Source organism: Elephantulus edwardii, unplaced genomic scaffold, assembly GCF_000299155.1.
Source record: "Elephantulus edwardii isolate Elephantulus edwardi_28Jun2011 unplaced genomic scaffold, EleEdw1.0 scaffold00022, whole genome shotgun sequence".
Taxonomy (NCBI): domain Eukaryota; kingdom Metazoa; phylum Chordata; class Mammalia; order Macroscelidea; family Macroscelididae; genus Elephantulus; species Elephantulus edwardii.
The window spans coordinates 2,064,871-2,073,860 of NW_006399772.1; the positions used below are offsets into that span (position 1 = coordinate 2,064,871).

General features: G+C 38.7%; 1 pseudogene; it reads right to left on the reverse strand.

Annotated features, from left to right (window-relative positions):
* Window positions 1–1,393: 1,393 nt before the first annotated feature.
* LOC102860312 lies at window positions 1,394–4,957 on the reverse strand (annotated as a pseudogene).
* Window positions 4,958–8,990: the final 4,033 nt, after the last annotated feature.

The following is an 8,990-nucleotide window of genomic DNA, read 5'->3' on the forward strand; positions in this document are numbered from 1 at the left end:
GGCCCGAGGGCCCGCCGGTTTTCTCTGGGTACCTTTGAAAGGTTGTTATCTGAGGTGACTTCGCTTGTGCACCACTTTCAGGCTTCCCTCCCACCCAGCAGCACTCTTGTCACTCACTGTCCCCAAGGGCCTCTTCCCGCCGGGTTTCCCTGGGTTTTAGAGGTAGATATGATTAAAAAGTATTTTAAATAAAAAAACAAGGATTAGCTATGTTATGTGTATTACTGAATAGTCTTAAGAAGGATAAATGCATTTGGAATAATTTTGCAGCTCTAGAAAATATGAGGTTGATAGGTTCTTCATTCTTCACTGACATTAAGCAATTGCAAACATTGTTCACCCTTATTATAAACTTTTAAGCTATTTCAATAAAATGGATGTAGACCTCATGTACTTCTATATATCTGTGCATTAATAAAACATCTGATAAAATTCCTTATTTAGTACTTCTGAAAAATTCTAGTCAAATCATCTCTCTAAAACTACTAGAGAAGCTTTGAAATACTGATTGCAGATTTATTTCCAAGTTGTTAGCCCCTTCCAAGGTCTAACATTTAAATCGTGGATATATTTACCAATTTGAACTCTGAAAATATAAAAATTTTAGCCAGTGCTGGACGTAGAAGCAGTACTGGCATTATGTGCAAAAACAAAATTAAAAATATATTGTCAGTCATGCACTCCATAATTTCATTAATTCATTAAGCTGTATGATGTGTAAATATTTTTACAGCGTTAGAGGTTATCTCAGTTTCCATCAGGCCTCAGCCAAAATACATTAGTACCCATGTGAAATACACAGGGAGGTGACTTTGCACACATGCTGCCCAGGGGTTAGCCTACAGTTTCCCCTTTTTATGTAACTATTATAGTATAATTCCATGAAGATCATGAGATGAGGGGCAGATAGAACACTTGGTTGGGCTAAGAAGAATATACTGGTATACAAATAGTTTTTCAGCTGAGTAATTGTTCTCACTGTGGTTATGCTATAGGCAACATATAAACTGTACAACAATCTTTGCTTATTTGTCCATTTTTTAAAAAAGAATTCTTCCCAATAAAATGTATATATTGGTTTGCTTTAAATGTAAACATTACAGTTTTGCTTACCATGTTTTTGGCTCAACTATATCATAACCAAAAAAGGTCTCTGCTCTGATAATAGATATGAAAAAGTTCACATATGTACATGGGTACATTCTTGCATTAAAGTTTTTTCTTAAATCTATCTCAAAGTATCCTTACAATGGATATAATTTATCTTTACAACAACAACAACAACAAAACCAAAACAAAACAAAAAGAAACCCACCACAACAAACCAACCAACAATGTAGAAATGTTTCCATTTTTACAGGACTTTAGGTTGTCTGAAGTTTTCTTTTAGGAATTAAAGGACATCATTGAAATGTTGCTTTCCATAGTCTACAGGATCCATTTGAAATTCTTGTTCTTCATCATCTTAGACGTCTTCCTCTCCACCATCACCGTCTTCTTCTTCATTTTCAGCCAGCTCAGCCTCTTGTCTGCCACATACTCACTATGTTACCATCTTCCCCATTATAACCCTGCAGTTCAGAGCCATGCTGCAGATTAGAAGAGGATTCATTCTCACCAAAGAACCAGCTTTGCTTCAATTTATGGAAATCATCAACTCTATCCTTGTCAGCCTGCTTTAGTGTATTTGTTTGAATTCTAGGTTCATTCTCCATGTTTGGTCCTGGATTTAAATGCTGATGAGGACTGGAAGGTATTTGATCTGAAGTACCAGGGTTTCCATTGTGGTTTATGTGTGTATCTAGAGCCATATTTGAGAGAGAGGCTGTCCAGTTACAAAGTGGGAGACTGATGATTTCCATGTTGAGAACCTGAAAGAGGGGGCTTAAGAGGGAAGATCTTCAGCTTTTGCAAGGTCATTCTCCCCTATTCCTGGCATCCCACCATCACCAACTCGCTTGGTTTGGTCTTTCCCATGTGGACTGTGGTTACTTGAGGGCTCTTCATTATTTTTTTTTAAATTTCATTAGCGTGTGTGTGAGTTTGTGTACTATCAAATTGGATCTGACTGGTATAGGAGGAGATTACCCTTCCTTCTCCATCAGAGCATCTGGTGGAGAGGGCTCTTTGTTCTTATCTGCTGTATTCTCAGCCGCTTTTGGAGTATCTTCAGATACTTCATTACTGTTTTCACTCAATTTATTCCCATCTCAGAAGTGTGTGACCAATCCTTCTTCCTAAACTATCTTAATATGAGAGCTCTGTGGACACCTGTCCACCGTGGGTGATACCACCAGCATTTGAAGCAACAGTGGCATAACTTCTCAAATAACAGCAACCCACGAGTTACACAGCAACAGACAAATTGTACTGGTAGAAGAAATACTGTCTTGAAGCATGATGTTGACAAAGACTAGTGACTGTGGCATGGTATATTGACTCTAGAACAAATAAATGTGCCTTAGTTTGAAACACAGTGTATATGAACTTTGTATGTAAATCCATGTGAAATTGAAAAAAAGACAACTTCTTTTAAAATAAACAACAACAACAAAAAAAGAAAATCATAACTGCAATGCTTCTTGGAAGCAAAGACTTTGACTCACCTACTTTGGACATATTAGAAGAGATCAGTCCCTTGAGAAGGTGTCATGCTTGATAAAGAAGAATGTCAAAGCTAAAGACTAAGACACAGTGGCTGAAACAATGAACTCAAACATAGGAACAGTTGTGAATATGATGCCAGCCTAGGCAGTCTTTTTTTTCTCTTGCATGTGAGGTTGCTACGTGTTGAGCCAACTCTGTCGAGGAAAATAAAATTAGGAATATAATGCTTCCATAACATTTTTATTCAATTGTGAAAACTATTTTAAATAACTTTATTTTGAGACAATTTTGAGAAAACTTGTGGCCAGGGGAAGCTCAGTATTCAACAGCAGAACTTTTCTAGCCCTGCCTCAGGACTTGTCTTGCAATGTCTTCCATTCTTAAACAAGCATGTCACAAAGCTTGTTGAATTCTCAGTTACCTATGCACACAAAAATGAAATCTTGACAAATCCTGTGCCATTCTCACAATCTCTGTTGTCATTAAGCCAATTGTTTCAGTCACTGTGTTAAACTAATTGAAACTTTTCCTCTCCTTCTCTGACTCTTTATTTTTTTAAGCATGATGTTCACTTCCAATGTCTGAAACTTTCTGTTAACGTGCCCAAAGTATGTGAGATAAAATTACACCATAATTACCTTGTCTACATTTCCTCCAAGACAGATTTGTTGATTTTCTTTGGCAGTCCATCATATATGCAGTACTCTGCACCAATACCATAATTCAAAGGCATCAATTCTCCTTTGTTTTCCTGAAATCATTGTCCAACTATCACATGCAATTAAACTACTGAAAATACTCTGACTTTGGCCTGATACACCTTAGTCTCTAAACTGGCATTTTTGCTCTTCAGCAAAGTCTCTATTTGCCTAGATCAACAGAGGAAGAAGGAAAGTCAAGAATTGAAAGAGGAAATGGAATGTTTGGAATGAATTAGTTGTGACTCGAGAAAGGAGTGAATTTCAGTAAAAAATGTCTGCATTGCGGATTGTGCTCTTTTAAGATCTCTCTCTATGGGATCAAATTGACAATAGCAACCTGAAAGATCTTAGTGTCAAAGAAATTTCTATTAATCAGGGAAGAACAGTTCAGAGTAAGATAAGAGTGACTGCATAACTCAAAGAATTTAATCAAGTTCTTTAGTATATACATAAAAACTTATAGACTTGGTGAATGTTCTTTTGTGTATATTTTCCACCACAAAGTAAATCACGTAAAATATCATACTCCATTCTTTAAGAGAACCTTATGGCTGTCTTGCAGGCTTTATATTGTCTCGATTATCTCACCCACTCCCCTATTTGCCCCCTTTGCATCTTTCTTCAGAACTCCAACTTATCTCAAAGACTTGTCTATTCCACTGATAAAGGCAGTTATTACAAAGACAAATTGCTAACTCTCCCTTAGCACATTTACTCGCCTACCTGTCTTGTAGAAAAAGATCTTCTTTCTTCCTATTGTCAGTAAAGGAGGTCATCTATTTTCTTTTTCTACCCATTTGTTCATGTCAGTAGGCAGATATGCTAGTATTTTTTCCCATGAGGGGGTGATGAGTAATAAATGAATGAAGAGACAATCAAATACTCAAACTTCTTTAATCTATCTGTTATCTATCTATCTATCTATCTATCTATCTATCTATCTATCTATCTATCTATTTCCATCCTCCCATTTTTCACCACCTTTTGTGAGTAAGCTCATTGAAAGCTACCTGTCAGGCATAGCGATATTGGCTCAGGATAGAGCAGGGTTCAGAGCTATTTTGCATAGGGTTGCTATGAGTAATGGTTAACTCAACAGCACATAACAACAACCACAATAATATGAGATATTAGGGACCTCTGGTGGCCTAGTGGATAGAGAATGATGCTGCCAACTGAAAGGCAGGAAGTACAAATCCACCAGCTGCTCCTCAGGAGAAAGATGGACAGTCTCCTCCTGTGTGATTTATAACCTCTGAAAACCACTGGAGGGTTAGCTATGAGTCAGGTCAGTTCTGACTAGACATGAGAGAGAGAGAGACAGACAGAGAGAGAGAGACAGACAGACAGAGAGAGATAGATTGATTGATTTATTAGTTAATGTATATGACTGTTAACCTCAAGGTTGGTGGTTCAAATTTACCAGTCATACTGGGGAGATTATCTTTCAGTCTGGCTTTCCTAGCTGTGGAACTTGACCTTGTCAGGTGGATTGGTGGGAATATGCAAATAGGGACTGTCAGGCTATCCACAGGGGAACTGGCCAGTCTCACCAATAAATCTGTGAGATACCAGTAGCAGTGAGTCTCTCTTTCACAACCAGCAAAGGAGCAGCAGGCATTTAGTGCATGCTCTTCAGGACCAGACATTTTTGCGCCAGCTAGACTTACAGCAGCATGAGCCATGGCTAAAGCAGAGAACCAGAGAATTAACATGAGATGGAGCTGTAATCCTACCCTCCACAGAAAGAACCAGAGCTAAGCTGAGAGCCTTTATCTAATTTGCTCAAATTTGTTAAACAAATTGCAGGGGGTGGGGGGAGGTAGGTGGGAGTGTTGAGGGGTGGTTCAAGTCAATATTGGCAGGATTGAGAAATTTGTAACACTCGTCTTAAACTACAAGCCTCAAGACTGAGGTGCCTCCGAGCACATTTCAGAAGCTGCCCTGATTGAATTCTGCTATTAACTTGGATTATAACCTTTCAACTTTCCCAATTAGAGTTCTCTGTGGTCTGTGAGCTATCACATCAGATTTTGGACCCAATTAAACCATAAGGTTGGTGTTGAGATGACTAGAAAGAGGCACAGGAGTATGTGGGGACATGTCTGACCCCATGGGAATTGGGAATGGGTTTTATGTTGTTGATGCTGTGGACAGGAACAGGGTCCCTTTGTGAAGTTGGTAAAGGTCAGATGTGGCCACCCCCACATACCCCTTGCTCTTTTGAGGCAAACCATGGGAGAAAGAGAACGCAGCTGTCTTCACAAAGATTTGCAACGTCTGAAGCCCTACAGCACTTCAGCAGAAGTGTCCTATAGGATTTCTGTGAGTTGGAATCGACGCCCGTTGTATTGTTTTTTGTAGTACATAGAACCTATTCTGTGCTGCGAAGTAGATTTCTTGCTGTTCCTCAAATACATGTAGGTATACTTACCTCACAAACTTGTGTGACACTTCTTATTGCTCTAAGTAGTGCTATTTCTTCAGTTTTTCAGCCATCATGATTTAACCTTCGGAAATATTGGTAAAAAAAAAGGTCTTCCTACTGAGATCCTGACGTGCTTTTCTAACTCACAATACTTACCTAATTCTGCCACTTTCTACTTTCTTGCTTTATTTTTATGTCTTTATTTAGATAACTGCATACTTTTATCTATTTAGAAGATAATCCCACAAGAATAAGGCTTTTCCCCTCTGATATTTATTCTTTATCTACACTATCTAAAATTTTATATAATATATGCTTTAATATGGTAACATATGTTCAATATAATCTATTTTAATGTAATAGATGCTCAGGTAGTATATGGCGAGTGAAAAAATATGTAGGCAAAATTGCTTTAGATACTTATGCTCATTAATGTGAGATACAGTCTTCATAAGTTACTTTTTTACATATTTTAATCTATTACATTGATTTTTGTTTTCTTCCTTAAAATATACAAATGAACTGTATTCTGCTTTAATTCACTGTAATTTCAGTCATGTCACTGTCTGTTTTCTTATGAATATTGGATTATGATGCTTCATTATTTAATGAGCTGTCACAAAGCAAGTCATTGGCCTGCACTTTTATCAACCCATATTGATTATAGGAACCACTTTTAGAAAAGTGGGAGTAGAATGATTTTCTGTGTCAAAGACCAGTAGCTCATAGAGGAACACTTTCAATAAAATACTGTGAAAATTTAGACACAGTGAAAGAGTAGAAGTTTTATGTCCTACAAGAAACATTAAAGAAAATGCATTTGGGAAGAATTATTTCAGGCATTTCCAATGGACACATTTATGAGGTGCTGTTGATCAAAGTTTCTAAGGTTTCCCATTGAGCAGTTACATTTTCTATCACATCTCTTCCTTCAAGGGTAGTAAATAGCTATGATAATTCTTATTTCATCATGCCTGTCGCATGGAACAAAGAATCATCCATCTTGTTTTCATTATTAAATAATAGTACTGAATATTGAAAGATGAGAGACAACAGCTCTGCCCATGTCTCGCTCTTTCTAGAGCAGTAATTTGTCTGTGAGTGATGGTTAGACTTAGACCTAAAAGAAACATGCAATAGTGAAAGCCCTGCTTTGCCCCAGAGCCCCAAAATGGGAATCCTGTGTTCCTAATCCCAAAGAAAATTACTTTAGGCGCTGTGTGATTTTTCTTTTGTTATTGTTGTTCTGCTCAGTCAAGTCCACGTTTTGACTCATATCAAGCTCATATGACAGAGTGAAACTGTGTCACGAGAAGCCTATGGGGATGAAGGAAGAAGTTCAAGCTGCTTTGAAAGAATTGGCAAAAAATAAGTCCCCAGGAATAGATGGTATATCTATAGATGGTGTATAAACTAAGAGATGCTGCCCTAGATGTGCTCACCAAGTTGTGTTAAGAAATCTGGAGGACAACCACTTGGCAAACTAACTGGAAGAGATCTATATTTGTTCCCATTCCAAAGAGAGGTGACCAGAGTGTGGAATTATCGAACAATATCATTGATATCACACACAAGCAAGATTCTGCTGAAGATTATCCAAAAACGACTGGAACAACACATCAACAGAGAACTGCCAGAAGTGTAGGCTGGCTTTAGAAGGGGTCGTGGTACTAAGGATATTGTAGGTAATGTTAGATGGATCTTGGCTGAAAGCAGGGAGTATTAGAGGAATATCTATCTGTGTTTCATTGATTATGCAAAGGCGTTTGATGGTGTGGATCACGATAGACTGTGGCTGACTATGAGAAGAATGGAAATCCCAGAATATTTTATCATGCTAATGCGAAACCTATACTTGGCACAGGAGGCAATTATCAGAACAGAGCAAGGGAACATTGCATGGTTCAAAATTGGGAAGGGTATATGCCAGGGATGTGTCCTATCTCCATACCTTTTCTATCTATATGCAGAACAGGTTATCTGGAAGGCTGGGCTGTATGAAAAGTGTGACATCAGGATTGGTGGAAGACTCATCAACAATCTACATTAAGCAGATGATGTAACTCTGCTTGCTGAAACTGAGGAGGACCTGAAACACTTGCTGCAGAAGGGTCAAGGACTGCAGCCTTCATTATGCATTGAGGCTCAATATCAAGAAGGCAAAGATTTTCACCACTGGACCAATTGGCAGCATCCGGATGAATGGTAAAGAGATTGAGATTGTTCACAGCTTTAGTTTGCTTGGCTCCACAGTCAACACTCTTGACCCCAGCTGCCAGGAAATTAAAAGACATATAGTGATGAGAAAGTCTGCTGTTAGGGACCTCACCACAGAACTGAAGAGCAATGGAGTCACTCTGGAAACTAAAGTGTGTCTGATACAGGCCATGGTCTCTGCAATCATTTGCTATGCATCAGAGAACTGGACAATGACTAGGGAGGATAGGAGGAGAATTGATGCCTTTGAGCTGTGGTGTTGGAGAAGAGTATTGATTATACTATGGACTGCTAAGAAAATGAACAGGTTTATCCAGGAGAGGGTGAAACCAGGCTGCTCCTTGGAAGCAAAGATTCTGAAGCTTCATCTGACATATGCTGGACATGCTGCAAGGAGGGACCAGTTCTTGGAGAAAGACATCATGCTTGGAGGGTAGAGTGATAGCACAGGAGAGGAAGACCCTCTATGAGGTGGGTTGATTCAGTGACTGGGGTAATAGGGGTAGGTGTTGGAGACAGTGAGATTGGCACAGGACACAGCAGGGTTTAGGGCTGATGTACATATGGTCACTATGAGGTCACAGGCAACTTGATGACACAAGAAGAACAACAAGAACAACAATAAGAACAACAACAACATATTCTACATCAAAGAGCCCTGTTTGCACAATGGCCAAACACTGCAATCCACCATCTGTTTCATGAAGGTAAAGATTGGTAAACTGTTTCCAAAAAGATAAGAACCTTCAAAACCAGGAGGAACAGTTGTCTGACTTATCGAGTTGCTGTGAATTGGAATTTACTAGATAGCAAAAACTTGAATTTCATTTTGAGTACTAATCTTTAAGCAGAACTCCGGATCTTCTACTTCTGGAACAGCTAAATTTAACTCATGCACCAGCAGACTCATTTTTTATTGTTATGTGCTGTCAAACTGAGTAGGACTCATACTCAACCAACCTGCATGCTGTCCTAACCCGGGACACTCTCATCATCTCGGATACACTTGAGCCCGTTGCTGCAGTCATTGTAACATG